The 19,226-nt window shown below is 45.1% G+C and overlaps 1 protein-coding gene across 5 annotated transcripts in view; it reads left to right on the forward strand.

Annotated features, from left to right (window-relative positions):
• Positions 1–19,226, forward strand: part of LOC121594161 (sodium channel protein 60E) — a 117,271-nt gene that overhangs the window by 74,464 nt on the left and 23,581 nt on the right. The window lies entirely within an intron of this gene.

Raw genomic sequence — 19,226 nt, forward strand, 5'->3', positions numbered from 1 at the left:
GCTGGAGTAACTTTCTGCTTTCATCGGTGCCTCTATGTGTCCGACCCAGCCTTCCCCGGACACAGTACTGTTTAATTACACTCATCCATCTTTAGGGTAGCGAACCGATCCTTTCCGCCATCGGTCACCAGGCGGCACTTAATTCCAATGTGAAACCCTGCGCCCGTGTACGACATATCAAACACAGCGGAAGGTGGATGTTGGGGCAAAAGTTGCCCCGAAAAGTTTCCCAAACCCCGGGCAAAAGCTCCTACTGTTGGTGTGTGTTTGTGTGACTGTACTTCCTTTAGAAGATGTCTTGTAAAACCTTTTTGTGCTTTTCCTGTGCACGCTGTATGCACGATATGGGCCGGTAATTATGGGGCTTGCGGAAGTGGATGCATCTGGTGCAGAAAGAGGGGAATTGGTGGGGTTGGTGCGAAGAACTGCATCGTCTGCCAGCTATTAAATGATGACAAGTGGTGCATAAATTTTTCCCCAGCCACTGCAATTCACAGCGATTAACGAGTCTCGGCGGTGCGATGGAATGTGGGGCGTAAGAACTTTCGCCGGCTTGTTGTGTTCGTTGGGAAATTTATTATTACGCCAGCGTTGGTGCCCTTGGTTGAGGCACACCATTTGGAAACTGCGACGGTTTACGGATTTTGTTTGCTTTATTTGACCGATTTTACGGCGCTTGTGATATGCGTGTGTTTTATGTGGGTGATAGAATAATTATTCAGAAATCTATAAAGATGAATAATCAATGGAGACATTTCATACGTTTGAGGAAGTGTGTTTTTTTTATTTTTAAATCATAGTTTTTAGCAAAAATATTTAGCTACACGAGATAAACAATGAATGTCACGCTAAGGATGATCTTTTTAGAAAGCTGTTTTGTTGTACCCATTGCATACTTTTAGGCTGCTTTCAGTTTAATCGCACTAAGTAACGCTTTTTGGAAAGAACAAAACTGTTGGAACGTAGAGCAGCTCCATCATACATTATGTATCCTTTCTCAATCGTTACAACGAACAACGAAATCTCGCTCGAATGTCAATGGTTTGGCACTTCCCGGAAAACCCACCCGCTAACAGATGAAATGAATCTGCCGAATTGACGTGCGCTTAAATCAAACTGGGTCAGAAAATCCTAAAACCCTCCTTTTTTTGTTATTTTGCAAACTCAGAGCAAAACTGCACAACCCAAGCCCGAGTGTTGCTGCTGCCAAAGTGCGTGCCAAAAGAGCATTCAAAGGGAAGAGCTTCTCATTTTGCCAGCTTGCGTAGCGTAGGTTACCTTGCGTGCGGTAATTGTTTTCGGCACGCAGGCGAATCTTAGCAGGGCGGAGATGAGAGCCAAAAAAGCGTGCGCTGCTTGTGCGTGTGATTTTCTAAGTTGCTTTTTATGTAGCAAGGTGAAAATCCGATAACGTTCGTGCGGAGGAAAACGGTTGGGAACCATTAATAAATGATCGAGCAGTATCGGGCCGATGGAAGTGCGTACCTGTGCTTGTGAACGTTAACCTTCGATTGTATTGTTTGTTTTGCTATTTGAACACGGTTCTTTTAGTTCGGTTTTGTAGCGCAGAGAGCACCGATCTAAAAAAGCAAGAAACTTTATTCTTAGCAAAAACATACCATTCAGCACAAAATAAAAGTTAGAAAAAAAACTCCACTACAACTACGACAACACAACATCTACAAACATTGTTGCGTGTTTCTTATTTTTTTGCGCCAACCAGTAACGCACAGCTGCACTGGCGCTTCCACTCGGGAATGCTGGCGAGCAAGAGGGCACAAAAAGTGGGTCGTCGGCACTTCTTTTTATATTTGACGCTTTGCATTTTGTCAAACATGACACTCGCTTGTCGCTTGCAGAGTCGTTCCAGCGCGGGCGCTTGGGTAAGCTGATGAATAATCCAACACTGCTGCCAGCTGCTAAAAATCGAGTCACTTTGTGTCACAAGGCTTGCTTTTGCGAGCAGCAAGCGAACCATCCATTTGCGATGACTTGCAAATGCGAAAAGAACTCTGTCAGTATGGGTGTTGTTTCTACGCGCGTTTTTTTTTATTTGTGCTAAAAGTTATAATAAAATGTAGCACAAAGTAATGTAATACATTTGTAAGGGAATTATTTGGTGCAATTAAAATTTCAAAATGCATTTTTAAAGTAATAATTCATTCGTGTCTTCACACAAAACAAAACTTGCGCTGTAACACACCTTCCGCTTGAGCACTTTCCCAAACGTTTAGTTTTTACGTGACAAATCTTAAACGGTAGAGCTTTTGCCTTCGAGCCACTCTCGCGTATTTGCAACATTTTATTTCTTATCGAACGTCGTATGTGTACTAGTGTGTGTGTTTGCGCGCACCATTGTGGGTTGCGCGTTGTGCAGCTTCGATGTTGTTGCTTGCCTTGGCTATATGTTGAGACTCTCTTCCCCCCAGAAAAACGGGGAGCCTAGTGGCAATTTGGCTTGGTAAATAATTTAATAGTTTATTTTCAGCCATGCTCATGCATAAGTGAAAAGGGGGAGTTCGTCGGTTGTTGCCATTTTCGGAGGCCAAACCAAAGCGCTTGCTGCATCAAATACATTGACGAGCGTGCAGGCACTCGTACATTTATTTAAAGAAAATATTTTAAAATTAAAAGGACAAAAGGGAGACGGCAGGAATATATAGGAAGTATAATCAAAGGAACAAGTTTTTAGTTTTTAGTTTGATTTATAATATTATAGAGAAATCGACCTTTAAGAGTGTATTAAGACAGGGAAAATGGTATGGTGTTTGTTACAAAACATGTTCACAATTTGAAGCACCATTTCTACGACACATTTGTGCAGGAAAGCACCCACAAAGCGGCTACATTTCACACCCTTAAAATGGTTGGCAGTTTAAAAGACATCCCGAAACAACACTACTCCCAAATTCACTATCCACCTAAATGGCACCGAATAAATGTGCCAAAAGAGGAGCCACACTAAATGGCACACTATGAAATAAGTATCCTCCAAGGAAGTCGTTGCCGCAGCTTAACTTGCTTTCCCATGGAAAACGGGCAGCCAGTTGGCACCCGTTAGTTCACAGCTATCACTTTCCCCTGGCTGATGTTGTGAAATTTATCTTGTTTCTTCTGCCTTCCCTTCCACCGGTTTGTGTGTGTGAAATGCAATTCCTAGTCCCGCTTCCGGTCGATATGCTCGTCCCACACCTGGCGTACAGCAAGACCGGCTGCGACGAGCACACGGGGGTCCGATGGAAAGTGTCAAATTTGCCAGAAGATTGTCTTCGCCCACCATTGGCTTCCTGTCAATTATCCCTCGGTGGAAACATGGAAATCGAATCAAACTATAATGCGATCCCGACGAACGCTTGGCATATCATTCCAAGACGAGCGTAGCGCGGCCGGCGCGTGAGAGAAAACCGGTTGTACGGTTGGATGCCTGTGCAAATTGGCTTATCCTTTTTTTGGGGGAAACATGTTGAGTATTTCTTGTTTGGTGTACATTTCTTGCCTCCATGTGAGGTCTTTTTCTGACTATGTTTAAAGCATCGTTGGCCAGTGCGTTTGCTTGCTTAGCGTGACATCTGTTATTTTGTTTTGATCGTTGAATTTGATGCTTAAAACAGGCTTTCATCGCTAAAAATCATGCAACCTTCATGTATCATGAAATGAGAAATCGCCGTTTTGGTAGCAAATGAAATATCGAGCTTAATTACTTTACAAACACAACCACTAGCTCGCTATCTGTTGCAACAGTAGCTTTTTGCATACGGCGCGATCCGCTCATGGCCACATCCCTTTCTACTCCGCGGGACACCGTGCACCATGCACGAATGGACACACGAATATTCGTGCCTGAGAAGCGCCCGTTATATAGGTGAAAAGCATGAAAATTCAGCCACTTTTTGTGTTGCAGCGGCTTCGTTCTTCGGGCAGGGTTTTTGCTGTGCCGGCCAGTACGGTATATCTTCATTGCGCCAAAATGAAATTTGGCGCCACGCTGTGCATGTGCAGCGCTAATGAATTGCCATTTATCATCGCGTTGCAGCTGGAAGGTTTCGTTTTTAATTTACATGCGCATTTATCAGTGCAACTATTTGCCGACGTTACTTGCGCCACACCTGCTGTCACCATCATAAGCAGTGTGCAAAGATAATGCGAACAGATAATGGTTTCAGATTTCGCTTGTGTTATCGGTTTAACTGTCTGGGCTGTGTTTTGTTCCCTCCGCTAAGACAGGTACACCTCTGTCCCTGGGGAAGCTTGGGGTTTTTTTCTGCTTCATTGTGCTTAAAACATTATTGCGCACATTAATTGATGCCTTTTCTTAAGCACAGTTTATCATCTTTGAACGGCTTTTAATCTTTACGCGGCACAGCTGAAGCAATCCCGTTCCATTACATTAACGAGTTCCACTTCATTGGAGTAGCACATCGTTAAATCATCGTTTACGACGACGCCAAAATGCTATCGCACTCCGAATCCTGGGGACGACCCCCGGTGTGCGCCCACCAACGTATGCGAGGGTTTGCCGTGAGGGAAGCATCTGTTGATTCTCGGTCACAACCATCTTATCTTGCTGTGCTGTGCAGCAAACGACTGGAGCAGTGGTGTGGTGTAGACGAGAGAGAGAGAGCAAGACAGTGTGTGCCATCAAACGACATTTGTAATCGGAGCAATCAACCGCTCAGAGACATGGTGGTAGTATAAATTGCAATTAGCTGCGTTATTCCTGTCTGTTGGCAATTATGTTACGCCCACTGCAGGATACATAGAATAAGTGAAAAGAAAATGTAACTATTGTTCACAATATTCATATTTAATGTAGAGTTTTTCATGGAGACGCCTGGTACCTCATAATATTTGTTGATGTTCAAAGCTTTAATTTGGATAATTGTGTAATTTTATTTATTTATTTCATTCATATAAGCAAAACTATAATAATTTCTTTTGTTTCGTCTGTTTAGTGACATGGACATTAGGAAATAAGTGTATTATTGTGATAGCGATTGCAAAGGAGACGCCTGGTGTGTTTTAAAAGAAAGTAAAAATTTCACATTTACATGATTAACGATCGTTCAAAGAGGATGCCTGTTGAAACTGATTCTGAGGATTCATTATGCTTAATTTTACATTGTAAAATTCCTCACTGGCCGCTATACCAACCCTGCGACATGTGCATGGAGGCGCCTAGTATTTCACTTCCCATTAGTTAAAACAGGGAAAACACATCCACCGTGAATATTAATTCACCGAGGTTTTGTTTTTTGTTGCTACAAAATTTCAATCCTCATTGATCCGTGTATATTTCCCTACCGTAACCCTTATACAAACCCAACCAAACAGCTACAACTGTTCGCCGCTGTGAAACAGAGCCGAAAAAGAACGGGGGAGGCCACTTGCGTTTGCCCGCGCTGCGAAAAGCGGTACGCAAGCATGCGTGATTTGTGGACTTAACCGGGCACATGTTTTATCAAGATTTATTCTTCCCATTAAACGGAGGTTTCCCTTTTATTTGGCAAGATTTGCCTTCCTTTTTTCCACCGCGTTCTGCCGCCATGTTTTCAGCGCCGTGTCCGAACAACCCGAATTGCCCGAATGCTGACTGTGCGGGGCGAATGAAGAAAAACGCATTCCAATATCAGCGCTTGTTGCGGTGTAGCCCCCCCATTTGATGGACTCCCCTGATTACAATATGCGGTTGTGTGGGGAAGCGTTCTTTTGCTTTCAATGCGCTTTTCTGGGACCGGTTTCTTTCCTGCGTGATTCCGCTGCCACACATACGCTTGTTGCTCTCGTTCCCAGCAGTTTCTCTCTCTCTCTATCTCTCTCTCTCTCTCTCTCTCTCTCTCTCTCTCTCTCTCACGCACACACACATACACACCAACACATTATTTTCTTTATGCTTTGACGGAACAAGGGTTGAAACCCGTTAAGCGGATTACGAACATTCTTCAGAAGAGGAACCCCTGACGTAGTGCTCTTTTCAGAAGAGCAAATGTCTCTTTTACTCTTATCGGTGCGTCGTTTCTTTATTTACCTCCTACCAAACATCTCAGCCCCTCCCCCTCCCCCTTCGTTGCACGCACTTATTCCAACTGTGGTGCGATCATTGCGCACACAGGCAGGCAAATAAGTGAGCATACACAGGTACTGCCGATTTGTGTGGCGTGCCGTGTGGCTTCTCAATATCAATATCAAGTGCTTCTTCTGCTTTCTTCCTTCCTTTGTACAGCAGCGAAATCATGCACAACCCCGACGGCCGGCGCGCGTCAGCCAGTTTGTTCCGTGCCGTTTTGCGGATCGACCGCATCCGATTGGTGGCCGGACGGGCAAAAGGCCACCGAGAGAGTGTGAGCGTCGTTTCCGCTCAAACGGAGGCGGCTCGAACGTGAACCATGAAAAGCTAAAAAGTGAACGTACCTGCTCTGTACCTTTAATCCTTTTTCTTTCACCACACACACACACATACACACCCATTCCACTTTGCCTTTACTGCCGTGTAGCTATTTTCAATGACCCAGGCATTTCAGGGTAAATAACGAGGTCGAGATAGGAATGGGTTGATTCGCTTTTTTTGTATTTTCCCTTTTTTTCTTCTTTTCATCTTGCTGTGCTCTATACGTACGATGTTACGCACCTTGAATGTTTTATTCAAAGAGATGGTTTATTGGTTTACCTTCTCATTTTCGCCGAACCGCGTACGGTGGAAACTGATCCCTTCAATTCAAATGCGCTTTCCGCGCCGAACCCCGAACTGTGCGGTATCATGCACGAGGGGGCTTTTTTATTCGCTTTGCTGATTTATTCAGCGGTTTTACAGGCTATTCGTAAAATTGTTGTTCTATGTAATGCGTAGAGTATTCGGTTTAGGGGAAGATTTGCAGGCAATGAAGTAAGATTAACGTATATGATAACAGATTTAAGATTTTTGACAATTTGTATACCCAACAAAACAAAACCTATAAATGCATTCACATAGATAATTATAAATAAAATATACTTCATAAATAATGCTATACATTTCCTGAATGCTTTATTTCCCCCTTACTCTGGTAATTTGAACCTAACGCCGGCATACGCTTGCCATGATTGCAAAAGGATGATTTAATCCCACACCATGTGTCACAACAACACCGGGTAGTAGCAGTAAACACTTACAGCACCACCATGTTTCGATGCCACCCAATGTTACACAGTGTGCCTGCCGCGCCCCACATGCACTAAACTGATTTTAATAGTTCGTAAAAGTACAACCTACATACTACACTCGTTGTCATCGCGGTTTTGCAGTACAGTTCAGGTCTAGTTGTGCTCGGCTTGAGTTTCATTACAATTCCCTCCACACTGAATGCCACACACACACATACAGTGAACAAGTTGCGGTGTCATCACGAATGTTCAGCTTGTCTGATTGAAAAGTGCTGGCTTGGTGTGTTTCATTAAAAATAAAAGAAAAAAAAAACGTTGCGCTACGGAAAACTGCTGCACTACTACACGCGTTGCCACTCCGTGCAGTTTGGTCAGTTGGGCAACGATATTCGATGACGACTCCGGGGATCCAGTTCACCCCGGGACGACATTAGTCACATAATATGGGTTTGTGTGCGTGTGCTTGAACAGGGGAATGAATGAAACGAAACCGTAAAAATCAAACCAAAGCGAGATGGAAGCAAGGAAGGCTGGGGATGGGAAAAAGACACAATCCAAAGCGAAGATTAAATTTTGCAATCGACATTTCGTGTCACACACCGGCTGCACACGTTGCGGGATGAAAAGTGAGGGATGAAGAGAAGCAACAAAAAAATGCACACACACACACACTCACAGACGGAAGGGAAGAGGGCAATCCCGAACACATAAAAGCCTGATGAGAACCGTGTCAGCTGTTTGCTAAGCGAAAACCAATTGGTTGGAACCGCGGGCAGACCTGGGGAAGGAGCGACGGCACCAGCAGCAGCATCACACAACGATAATGGCACGTATCGCAGGCAAATCCGGGCGAAGCGAGATGTTCGATCGAGCTGATGCTGCTGTTGCTGCGATGTAGCGACTGCCGACAAGCGACGGCTAAGCTGGGCTAAGTGCTGACAGGCAGTACGGTGGGACCCGGGCAAAGGATTGTGGTGTTCGTCTCCTCCGGCAAACTGCGGGTGTAGAGAGAGAGAGAGAGAGCAACCTGGCGACGACCCGGGCGGAAAGGTGCAAAAGCATTATCCCCCGGAGAGCGATGGTAAACCGCGATTAGTCGGCTGACGGATGGATATGTGACCCCGGTCGGGGGGCTGCGGTGGTGATGGTAACACAAAACGCTACGTTTTTCGTTCCATCAGGGGGTCGGTCGGGGGCTACGTCGGTTTAGCTTCTGTTTTATCTCGCTCATCTCGCTGCGGGGTAGTCTTTTTTTTTTGTTGTTTTTCTATCGTAGCATCTCAAGATTTGTCCAAGGTATGCCAGACCCACGTGTGCCGGAGCGATATGAGAAATGTGATTCGATTGCGATTTTGGTGCAGCCTCAAGCAAGCCAAAGTTGTCGTGACATTTAACGCTTTTTACCAGCGTCAAAGTTGCTGAAGTGCGAACGGATAGACATGTTTGCCTATCACCGGTTTCGGGGATCTTTTTAACTCACAATAAACAAGTAATTTGATTGCAAATCGTACTTGAAATCATGAAAGCGAAATGTCACAAGCGCCATCATTTCGCGGGTTTTTTTCATATAACCTTACTGGGGGTTTCAGGGGTTCTTATTGATGTAAAACACTGTATTGACTCTTTCTAATGGGAAATTAAGTTCATATGCTTGGAAATGAACTCTATACTGCCGTGTTTGGGCAAAAAGAGGAATCTCCAATAAGCCTGTCCAAAAAATGTGCCATGGAGTCCAATTCCAATTAGATAAAGTTCTTTTCCCTTATGAAAGTGTGGTAAATATAGAGTCCCATGAGTATGAAAACCCCTGAATGACGCTGCAAAGGATATACAAGGTTTTCTATTAATATTAACACAGTTTCTCGCATAGGTTTGAATTCAACTCACGATTTTTGAGTGTATAAATAGTATTTAAACTATTAATCATTTTCACTCTTTATTTTAAATGTTTTCCGGTATAAAACTGGAAATATAGAGATTTAGATAGAGATATAAATACTTGTTTCAATACGTTAATTTAAATATGTCTGTCAATGCTCTCGAATACAAATCTCTACTTTAGACAAAAGGAGCAAAATGTTGTGAAAGCTTGTTAAACAAAACACACACAAAAACTGAACAACTCAAACATTGCCCAAAGCTCCGCAAACAATGCCTAAAATCGACTTACATTTCGGCAATCGCAATAATACTGGCCGGCACCATCATTCATCCGCCCATACTTTCTGCTCGCATTATTTGCTCAGCTGTGCGACAAACATATCGGCACACACAGATGCAAAAAAAACCTCCCCCGAAACACGAACACATACACACGCCGCCCAACAATAAACTTCGCACAAACTAACAAAACATTAATGCCGCGCTTCGGTAAATAAGGATATGGCATGGTGGGGCGAACAAAAAAAAATGGGATCGGGGGCATACCGCCCCACACCACCACCCTTCCGACGCGTCACTTTTTTGATGTTTGAGCATGTTCATAACAGGTGATTGAAGCTGTTGCTGCTACTGTTTCATTAGCAAACTTTCTTCCTCACGCTGTATCATTGCCGGCACAGTTGCCGCAATCGTCTGAGTATTGTGTTACCAAACCCGCACACCATTCTTCCGCCTCATGTGTGCCCGAGTCGATGGACGGTAGGCATTCTTTGCTGCTTCGTGGCTCGCTGTTTTTTTTTTGCTCTCTTGCGCATTACAGTCGCCAGATAACGACAAAACACTCAACACATTGCATGTAACGAATTTTCCTCCCCTTTCGCGTGTGTATGTTTGATGAAGGGAAGCGGCAGGCTGTTCCGGACACACTAAGCAGGACACTCCACACCCCACCGTGGAGGCGCTTTCCAGCATAAGGCGAACTAATGATGCACTTCATACATAAAAGATTCGTTTGAGCATACACACCGAAAGACAGATAGAAAAGAGAGAGAAAAGGAGAGTGCCGAGTGATATCGCGATCACACACACAGAAATACATCCACGCTTGTTATTATTGTAAGAAGAGGTTGGTATAGCAGCGGCTGAACATCAAACTTGCAAGGATAATAAACTGTAGCTTAAAAGTAAAAAGTGCACAAACAAAGCAAAAGTTTCGCACGTTCCGGAACAAGAGGCTTTTCATGTGTTCTTGGGGTAAGTTGACAGATTGGGTTCGTCTCTTGCCGCCTTTCTTTTTTCTTTTTTGCACTGGTCTGACTGTCGACAATGCCGGCAAACCTTGCAGAACTTTAAAGATAAAGTACACAGACAAGGAAAAGTCGAAAAAAAAAACAAAACGAAACACCAAAAATATTCGTCAACGAGCACAACATTAAAACTCCTGCTTGTGTCTTTCACCGGCACCAGCACCGGGAACAACGGTGTGTGGGGCATCTCTTCACCAAATCATAAATCTCAGTCACGCGCGTCCAATGGTGAAAGGGAAAGGGAATAAAACCAAAATGACACAAACGGGCCAAAGCTTCCTTTGCGTACGCTGGGGCGCGTTACACACTTTTGGGAGTGTGATTTTTCCGACCGCCGGCCCCTTGTTCATGTTTCCCGTGCGCCAGGGAAGAGCACCTGTGTGGCGTACGCAAACCACGTCAACGCACGCGAAAAGTACTGCAAAGCGTAATCATCCTAAGCTGTGCTCGGTGTCCACCACCACCACCACCACTCTCAACTGGTGGTAGTGGCCATTTTGTGATCATAAAGTCAGCAACTTTCCTTTCCTTTTGTCCTGCGTGCGCGGGACAGGTGGCTTGGGTGGTATATGGAGATGGAAATGGAAAAAAGCAGTCGTCCTCTCTCTTTCTCTCTCTCGCTCTCTCTCTCTCTCTTTCTCTCTCTTTCTTTCTCTCTCTCTCTCTCTCTCTCTCTCTATCTCTCTCTTTCTTTCTCGTCGCTATTTACGCGTAGCGTTTTATGTCGATACACGAATTTAGTGTATGCGTTGCCTTACCCCCTCCAGGCCGGTGTACTTTAATGATTATGAAAAGGTACGAACGCGTTACAATGGGTAGTTCAACCAGTAGTGTACATTCCCGTGTGTGTGTGTGTGTTTGTATTTTTACTACCACAATTTCCTTCCTACCACTCACAACGGGCGTAACGGGCGAAGGTATGTGTGTAAACTTGAAATATTTTTATAAGTTTGCTCAATAGCACCAGATCGGCACACACACACACACACAATCTCCATCACCATAGTGTAGAGTGTTTTATGGCATTCTGCCACGCCGATACGACCGGCACACACATGTGGCCAAACTAAAAGTCCCGTTGTCGGCCCGAGGACAACACCCTTCACCAAGCTCTCTCGGGCAACGCTCAAGCCCAACGGTAGCGTGAAAAAAGGAAAAGCGAGAGTGAGAGTGAGAAAGCAACACAAAATAACGGACATCCACTTCCAGCACACACGGGCACGGGGCAAAGCAAGGCTCTCGCGACGCCACGTCACGCCCGTGTTATGATGTGAAAATTGACAAACATCGCTTTCGTGTGGGTGCAATTAATATTCCGGTCCGCCGATGAAAGCTACCTTGCTGCTGCCCTAACTACTGTCGTGGGAAGTGTCCGGATTTTTGTTTTTTTACGGCATTGAGATTTAAATTGATACTTTTCATAAAATCTTGTAACGCGGGGGTATGGTAGAAGCTTGGCAGTAGGGGGCGTCGGGGAGGGATAGTCATTTATAATTTAGCGGTGGATGTTAATTAAATGGAAAAGTGTGATTTTGCTCCGAACACATTAGCTGGCTGAAGGAAAAACGGTATTTTTATCCAGTTCGATTTACTGTTGTAACGATTTTACATAAACTTGTTGATCATAAGCCGAATGAAATAATATTTATAATAATTTAAAATATGTGTTTGTTGTTTAAATTTAAAATTTTGGAATTAAAACAGCAGTAATCTTCTTCTTCTTCTTGTTTGGCACAACAACCGCTGTCGGTCAAGGCCTGCTTGAACCCACTAGTGAAGTGAGCTTGGCTTTCAGTGACTTATTGTTACCATAGCAGGATAGTCAGTCCTACGTATGGGGGCACGGTCTATTCGGGGCTTGAACCCATGACGGGCGTGTTGTTAAGTCGTACGAGTTGACGACTGTACCACCAGAACGGCCCCAAAACAGCAGTAATAGAGGAGGTGTTATCGCTTGGAACATTTAGTCAAATTTGGCATCTCTGCTCTTGTATTATGAGATGTTTCCTGCAGAGGGCGTTATATTTAAATTATACTAATTGTTGGCAGCTTGATCTTACTACCAATAATAATTTTGCTAAAAACATTGTTATCTTACAATTTTTTGAATATTTGTTAATGAATGGCAATAGAAGAGATGCAACAAAGTTGACATAACATTGAATTCGTATAAAACTGTATCGCCGTCTACACTAGCATTTGCTATTCACTGCTATAAAATTCGTCCCATAATCTACGGTTATGGCGAGAGATGTAATCATATAGATAAAAGGTACGAGTTACTCTGTACAGTATTCCCCAGTAGAGATTTACCATACTGAGCCGGTCGCACTGAAACGCATGGGACACTGTCTCTGCCCGAATACGTATCCCGCATGCAATCGTCAGCCTCAGCCACTTACACTAAGTAATGCCCTAGACAACACTGGTGGTCAACCTCCTCCAACAGCAAAATCCAACAACAACAACAACAACAACACACATCCTTAACGCGCGCCACCAACGGATTATGAATAAGTTAGTGCAAGCGCGATGTTCGCGCGATCGTGTGGGTAGCTTATTTCAATATTACCATACCACCCATACACATACAGTGGTTCCCGCACACCAACACATTGCTTTGCTTTTCCACACGCTCGCACATCACTCATCGATTATGGTGCGATCCGTGCGAGGGGGCCAATTGGGGGTCGTTTCCGGGCCACACACATACACACACCCACCCACCGAAAAAAAAACGTGGCAAAATCATGCTATCGTGTGCAATCCAAAACCAAACGAAGTGCGTGAAACACGCAAACCGTGGTTCCTGAACGTCCAGCGGCCACAGGTCACACACTTATCACACTCACACACACACGCGCACACACACCGGGGCCAACAAACGGCCATCAACGTGGTGTTAGGTTGCCATTGGATTGTGCCATTTATTGCCACCGAAGCGCAGGGAGGGTGTGTCCATGCATCGGTGGACGGTGGCGCAAAACCCGATCCGCGAGCTGTTGTTGTTGCTGTCCTTCCCTTTTGCGGTTCGCTAACCCAATCGATTGCGACAGTCACCGGACGGCGGCAAACGTTCGGAACCGAACGCAGGGCCACCGAAAAGTTCCTTCCATCACGATTGTTCAATATTGGACGGCAAACCGGGCCGGGCAAAGGTCCTGGCGCTCGCTGAATGTTGTTAATCGATTGCGCCGAAAGGACATTTTCAGGTTCGATTTTCCGACGCCGGCGGCCGGTGGAGCGGACGGCCGGCCTGTGCGAACGTGACCTCGTTTTCCCTTCGGTGCGTGCGGGTACTAATTTTGAACGTTTTCGTAGAGTTCGTACTGGCAGCGTTGCTCTACTGTACACTGATGGCGGATAGCGCCTAAAACCGAGTCTAACGAGACAGTGCACGCGAACAGCCGAAATGGCCGATCAATGCTCGAGACCGGTTTTGAAGGATGATGCGAATTTTGGGACAGTATTTGTGGGGCCCGCTCGTATAATTGGAAGAATAAATAGAGAATGATGCGAATTGATTCCATAATTCAGTGCGATGAAGTACTTTGAAATAGCCAAACTGCTACCAAGAGCAAGAGCAAATGGTTCTGCTATTGTCCTCTCAGCAGGAAGTGGCTCGCGAATATCCATTCGTGAAAGCATTCAAAAGCACACAATTGAAAGCCCGGAAGCTGTGCACAATTGTGCGTTGAGTTGCGATTGATGGTTCTCCAATCCTCTCCAATCCTCAGGCTGCTTGTTGACATGTGCGTGTATAGAAACTGTTTAATAGTGTAGTCTTTACAAGCGCGATCCCATGGTGTCATGGTAAGCGCTCGGGCCGGTATAAGGCAGGTAGTGGAATCAAATCTCATTCGGATCCGGATTCGTTTACGGATTGGAAAAATAATCCATTTCCAATTGTGTAAGAAAGTGAAAGCGCTCTGACAGAGGACGGCCTTCTCGCTTGGTGATGCTTTGGCTGACGCCCACTTGTCGTCACTTCAACCCACAATGCTCTTCCCCCCGTGTTATTACCACCACAGTAAATTATGGCTATCCAAATCCAATTTCCACGTGGTGTCCAAAACCCTTCAAAGGGATTTGGCTAAAGCCTTTTGAGCAACAAAGCCTCTTACACTGCCAGCAGCCCTCTCATCATTACTTCTAGCCACTGGTTAGGCTAGTGCTACAAATCATCATTTTCTCTCCCCCTTTCTCCTCCATGTCCGTTTGAATTCGCACGCTGTCTGGAAGGAAACGATAATTTATCTTTCGATGTCTACCCGCTCGTTTTGGCGCTAGAAGATGAGTAGGACACGGAGTGGGTGTGTTGGTCAAAGCGTAACACAATTCCAGTCCTGCTTTTATTTCACCTATTTTAAGGGAAAGTAAATACAAAACTTTTTAGACCTTCTAGGGTTGATTTTTCATTCCAAGGTCTGTCTGTTTCGCACCCCAATCACGGCCCGAACTTGCTGCGAAGGAAGCAGCGCACTTTGGCGCAAATTTTGCAACACACAGCAAATAATCATTTGCGAACCAACCAGAAAAAAACCCACCCGCTTATAAAAATAAAACACCGAAACAAACGCGCTCCTCCTTAATTACATATCTCCTATTCAAACAACCGCGACCGTCCGTCCGACAGAACCGCCAACTGGTCGCAGAGTGCTGGAAAACTTAACAGTTTCGGCTCGCTCTCTTTTTCTCGGCCCCAGCACGCTTTTTTCCCCCACCTATCTCGATTTCGCTTATTTTAATTTCATCAACATCCTCAGCTGGTTTTTCCCTTCTCTCTCGCCGGGAAGTTCGCGCGGCTTTCACTGCTGGCGAAACGGTGCTTTCGCCCGTGCTGTTGCTCTCCTCGTGCAGGCAACGCGAACGAGCGCGCCCGACGACGACGAGACGCAGCACTTACTCGAGGGGCCGCTGCTGGCTAATGTCGGATTACCGCCAATGCGGCATTACAATGCGGAAAATGGTGTGTGCGCGGCGATTTCCACTCGATCATGCCGGCAAGCAGTAACCTTTTGCCTGGTGGTCGCGGCGTCCTCTCCCAAACCGCACCTCGGCACTTTTTTTTTTTTAATCCAAAATGAAGCGCGATGGAAAAGAAGGGTGTATTGGTGGAAAAAATAAAAGAGCGAGCGGTACAGAGAGAGAGAGAGAGAGAGAGAGAGAGAGAGAGAGAGAGAGAAAAGGAAAGATATGAAACACGTTAGACAGAAGTAAAAAAAGAGGAAAAGTCAGCTTTTAAACCACTCATACACACACAGAGCTATGCTTTAATGGTGATAGGGTAAAGACAAATGAGCAGCCGGTAAGACAGCAAGCAAAGAAATGACCGATAGTGGGCAAAACAGCAAACAAAAGAAAATAGTGATAAAGTAAAACGACAGACTATATATTTTACGATAATTTTTCCAACCAATAATGCAGGGACAGAAGACAAAAACAAAAACACAAAACGCAAATTGAAACTCGCGCAAACACCGCAAACGCCAGTGAAATGCTGTGCAACATTGTGGTCCTGCGGCGTACGTTGCCCCTGCCCAGCACTATGACTGTGCTGCGAGAGTGTGTGCTGTGGAACAGGCGCAACACTACAAACTACTAACTCCCACCTCCGTTGAAAGCTCAACCGTTGTCAGCCAATTCTGCCGCGTGTAATAGCCACTACACGCTAAGCCTTCGCATTTGGCCGCATGTAACAGGCAGCGTTGTAATACGTATGCGCACACCACCAACACACAAAGGGCCATTTTCGTTGTGGAAAAACGCCGGTCGACTCTGGTGACGATTAATTTTTAATTTATAGCCTTTTTATTTGTGCGCCCGGCGTGCTTTTGTGCTGGAGCGAACCTTTTTCAGGCGGTTTGTTGTTGGGGTTGGTAGCGTAAGCGTAATTGATTGAACGAATCGGGTTTTTTTAATTCAATTCTACGAACTCTGAGAGTTATAGAAATTAAAAGTTTGTGGTTTTGAAAGAGAGAATAGATTTAAGAGAATTAGCAAAGTGTTTGTGAATTTGGTAGCTAACGCGAAAGCAGCTTCTTTTCATGGACACATGGCCATTTTACTGTCTTTTATCATAAAAAAGGTAATAATGACATGACAATGATCTCTGTTATGACTTTTTTTTTGCACAGTGCAAATGTGTTTTGATAAAACAATCCACAAGTGGACACAAACACCAACTCAGTTTTCCAACTCATTGTCGGTTTACTTAAGCAAGATGTGAAAGACAAAATATTTCCTCCAGAAAATATTATGTTTTTTTAGAACACAATAATGGTTCCTGACATCCCCCAACAAACTTTAAACGACAGAATCCCACCATCAGTTCCATCCGAAAGCATGTGCTCTCTCTGCCTACGCCACAACCAAACGGTGTCCACCAAACGCCGTGGTGCGTGCTCCCCGCTGTGTATGATCCAGTAATTAATGGTTGGTAGCAAAGTTGGCGCACGAATGACGCTACCATTTCGCTGTCGCGATTATTATGGTACGGCAATGTCTCTCGGCAACGGCAAGCGTCACCTTTTGCCAACTTTATCGTGTTCCGGCGGTGACCTTTCAGCCGGCACTCGGGCGAAAAGGAATCATTCTGCTGGCAGAGAGAAGGGCGATTAAGTTCAACAATGTGTTCTTCTCGCCACCGAATTCGCAGCGCAAGAAGACAAGCACAAAACCACATTGTCGAACTTTCTACTTGAACGATTAAATCCAGCCAAAGAGAAATGAAAACGAAAGAATAAAAAAAACAACTGTCCACAAACTGTCGTCTACTGAGTGGTGGCACACAAGCATTAGGGGAAGGTAATTTAAAAATGCTTGCTTGCTCCCGCAACCTTCAGCCAAGGCACACGCCGCCACGTGGACGGACGCGCTCGGAAGTCTCGTTCCTCATGAGATACGAAAAAGAGATTGCTTTTCCGTCATTTCTCACGGGATATCGCATCTTTCTTCTGCTGCTGGCAGCGCAGGGTCATTTAATCTTGCTCCACCAGTGTGTCAACCTAGCACAACCCACACAAGTGCGAACAACACGCGTGGTCAAGATGGTGTGTGGTCATCGCCGGCCAAGTGGATTAGCAAAGTTTGGAACACCATTTTTTTGGGCTTCGTTAACTTATTTCCAAACGAACAAAGGAATAAAAAGAAAGGAAAGTTTCGCAACGCAACGGCAGAGCAATTTTGTTGAAAGGTGAGACGTTGGAAGAAAGCTTCTATTTGGCGAGTGAAATCTATTTTGTTCAGTGGAAATTGAAGTCGGCGAGAAATTTCGCACCTACCCGCTGGGTTGTATTGGAATTTATTCTTTACAAAGTTTTGGGGAAAAGAAAGAATACGTTCTTCTGGACTTGAAAAATTCGATAGAGAAAGTAATGCCATTTAGCGATTTGCTGGTCCCTATTCTTTACTGCTTCAAACACACAATCGGTGATACTGAACTATTACTTTATACTAACCGTCAAGTTACTCTAGCTTCTTCTCTGCGTTAAAGTGATGGATGAGATGATTGGTACTACGTATGTTGTTTCATCCCGAAGTTGAAGGGCAAATTAATTCATGGAATCGATAATATATCAATATATCGCTTCCCCATCAATACCACTTGTTGACCATTGACTTTGTGGCCCACTTTCGTCCGTCCGTACTGTGTCTGCTCCTCCAAAAATCCCCATTCCAAATCCGTCCAGGTCGTTATCTGGCAGGAAAAAGTACTTTCCTTTCCTATAAAAAAAAAACGCCAACACGCTTAGCTGGCACCACTGGCCACACTCCTGTACAAACAGCAAGGGGCAGGCAGAGCAGGGGCAATAATATGCTTGTTTAGGATGTCGGATGTTGCGAGAGAGCGCGGGCAGAAGGGACGGCAGCACGTTAGTTGTTTTTGTCTCTTCCCCCATTTGCCAGTCAATAATTTGTCCATACGTCATTTCACTGGCTTCGACGAAGGCAATCTCACCCACAAGCCAGCAACTGACTGAGCTTCGGGTGCCAACGACATGGATAATTACCCACGGCCAGCGTGCTGGCCAGCGTGTTTCGATGAAGCTAATGTCCTGAAGGGAGACAGCAGACAGTGAAACGACATGGAGAGGAGGGATACGACGCGATGCTTTCCATCCCTCAGGTAATTCCGTTTGTTTCCGCTTCCTTTTACGACGTTCTGCAATAGATGATGTTATCCGCTCTATGCTAGCATATCTAAAAGAGTGTTAGGTGTGCTTAGGATGTGTGTCCCAGGAAGTAGTGAAGATGGTCGCTCCGCGCCGTGGAGCAAGTGTAGCATTAATTCTTCCTGCCTACAAGGAAAGGCAATGCCTAAATCTACTCCAAGGTGAAGACGATCGCGTGGGCACGAGCACGGTTCGATTCCGCTGGCCTAGTAAGGGACATTAAGAGTATGTCAATATTAATGAAGTGCAAATTGAGAAGCTTGACCAGCGGTGTAGATGGTGGGTGGAGTGGCTTCTCTGCGAAGTTAATTCAGTTCACGGGGAGACCGTCGGCCACACCAAGCACACTGTTGGAACTTTCGTTTGCTTTTTCGGGACAGACGGCAGAAGGACCCGCTTGAGATGAGCAAAATTAATTACTGCAGAATGTGTTGGCTTCATAGAAATCTTTCGCGCAGAATACGTTCCTCACATTGCTCCCTGTTTTTTTCTTTTCTCGGAAGCATAAAAGATAGATCAAGTTTTTCTTTTCGTTAGTGCCCGGATTACATTAAGGTTTCCGTAAGTAATGGTTTCCCAGAAAAGCCATTTAAAGAAACGGCCAAACAAAACGTTTTCGAGAATCGAAAAAAGACAGGCTTCCCATGAGCCGATTTTAGGTATCATGATGCTTGATCAATATTCACGACGGTGGTGGAGCGGTGGTAGTGGCCTCAAACACCTCAAA

The sequence above is a fragment of the Anopheles merus genome, chromosome 2L (genome assembly GCF_017562075.2).
Source record: "Anopheles merus strain MAF chromosome 2L, AmerM5.1, whole genome shotgun sequence".
Taxonomy (NCBI): domain Eukaryota; kingdom Metazoa; phylum Arthropoda; class Insecta; order Diptera; family Culicidae; genus Anopheles; species Anopheles merus.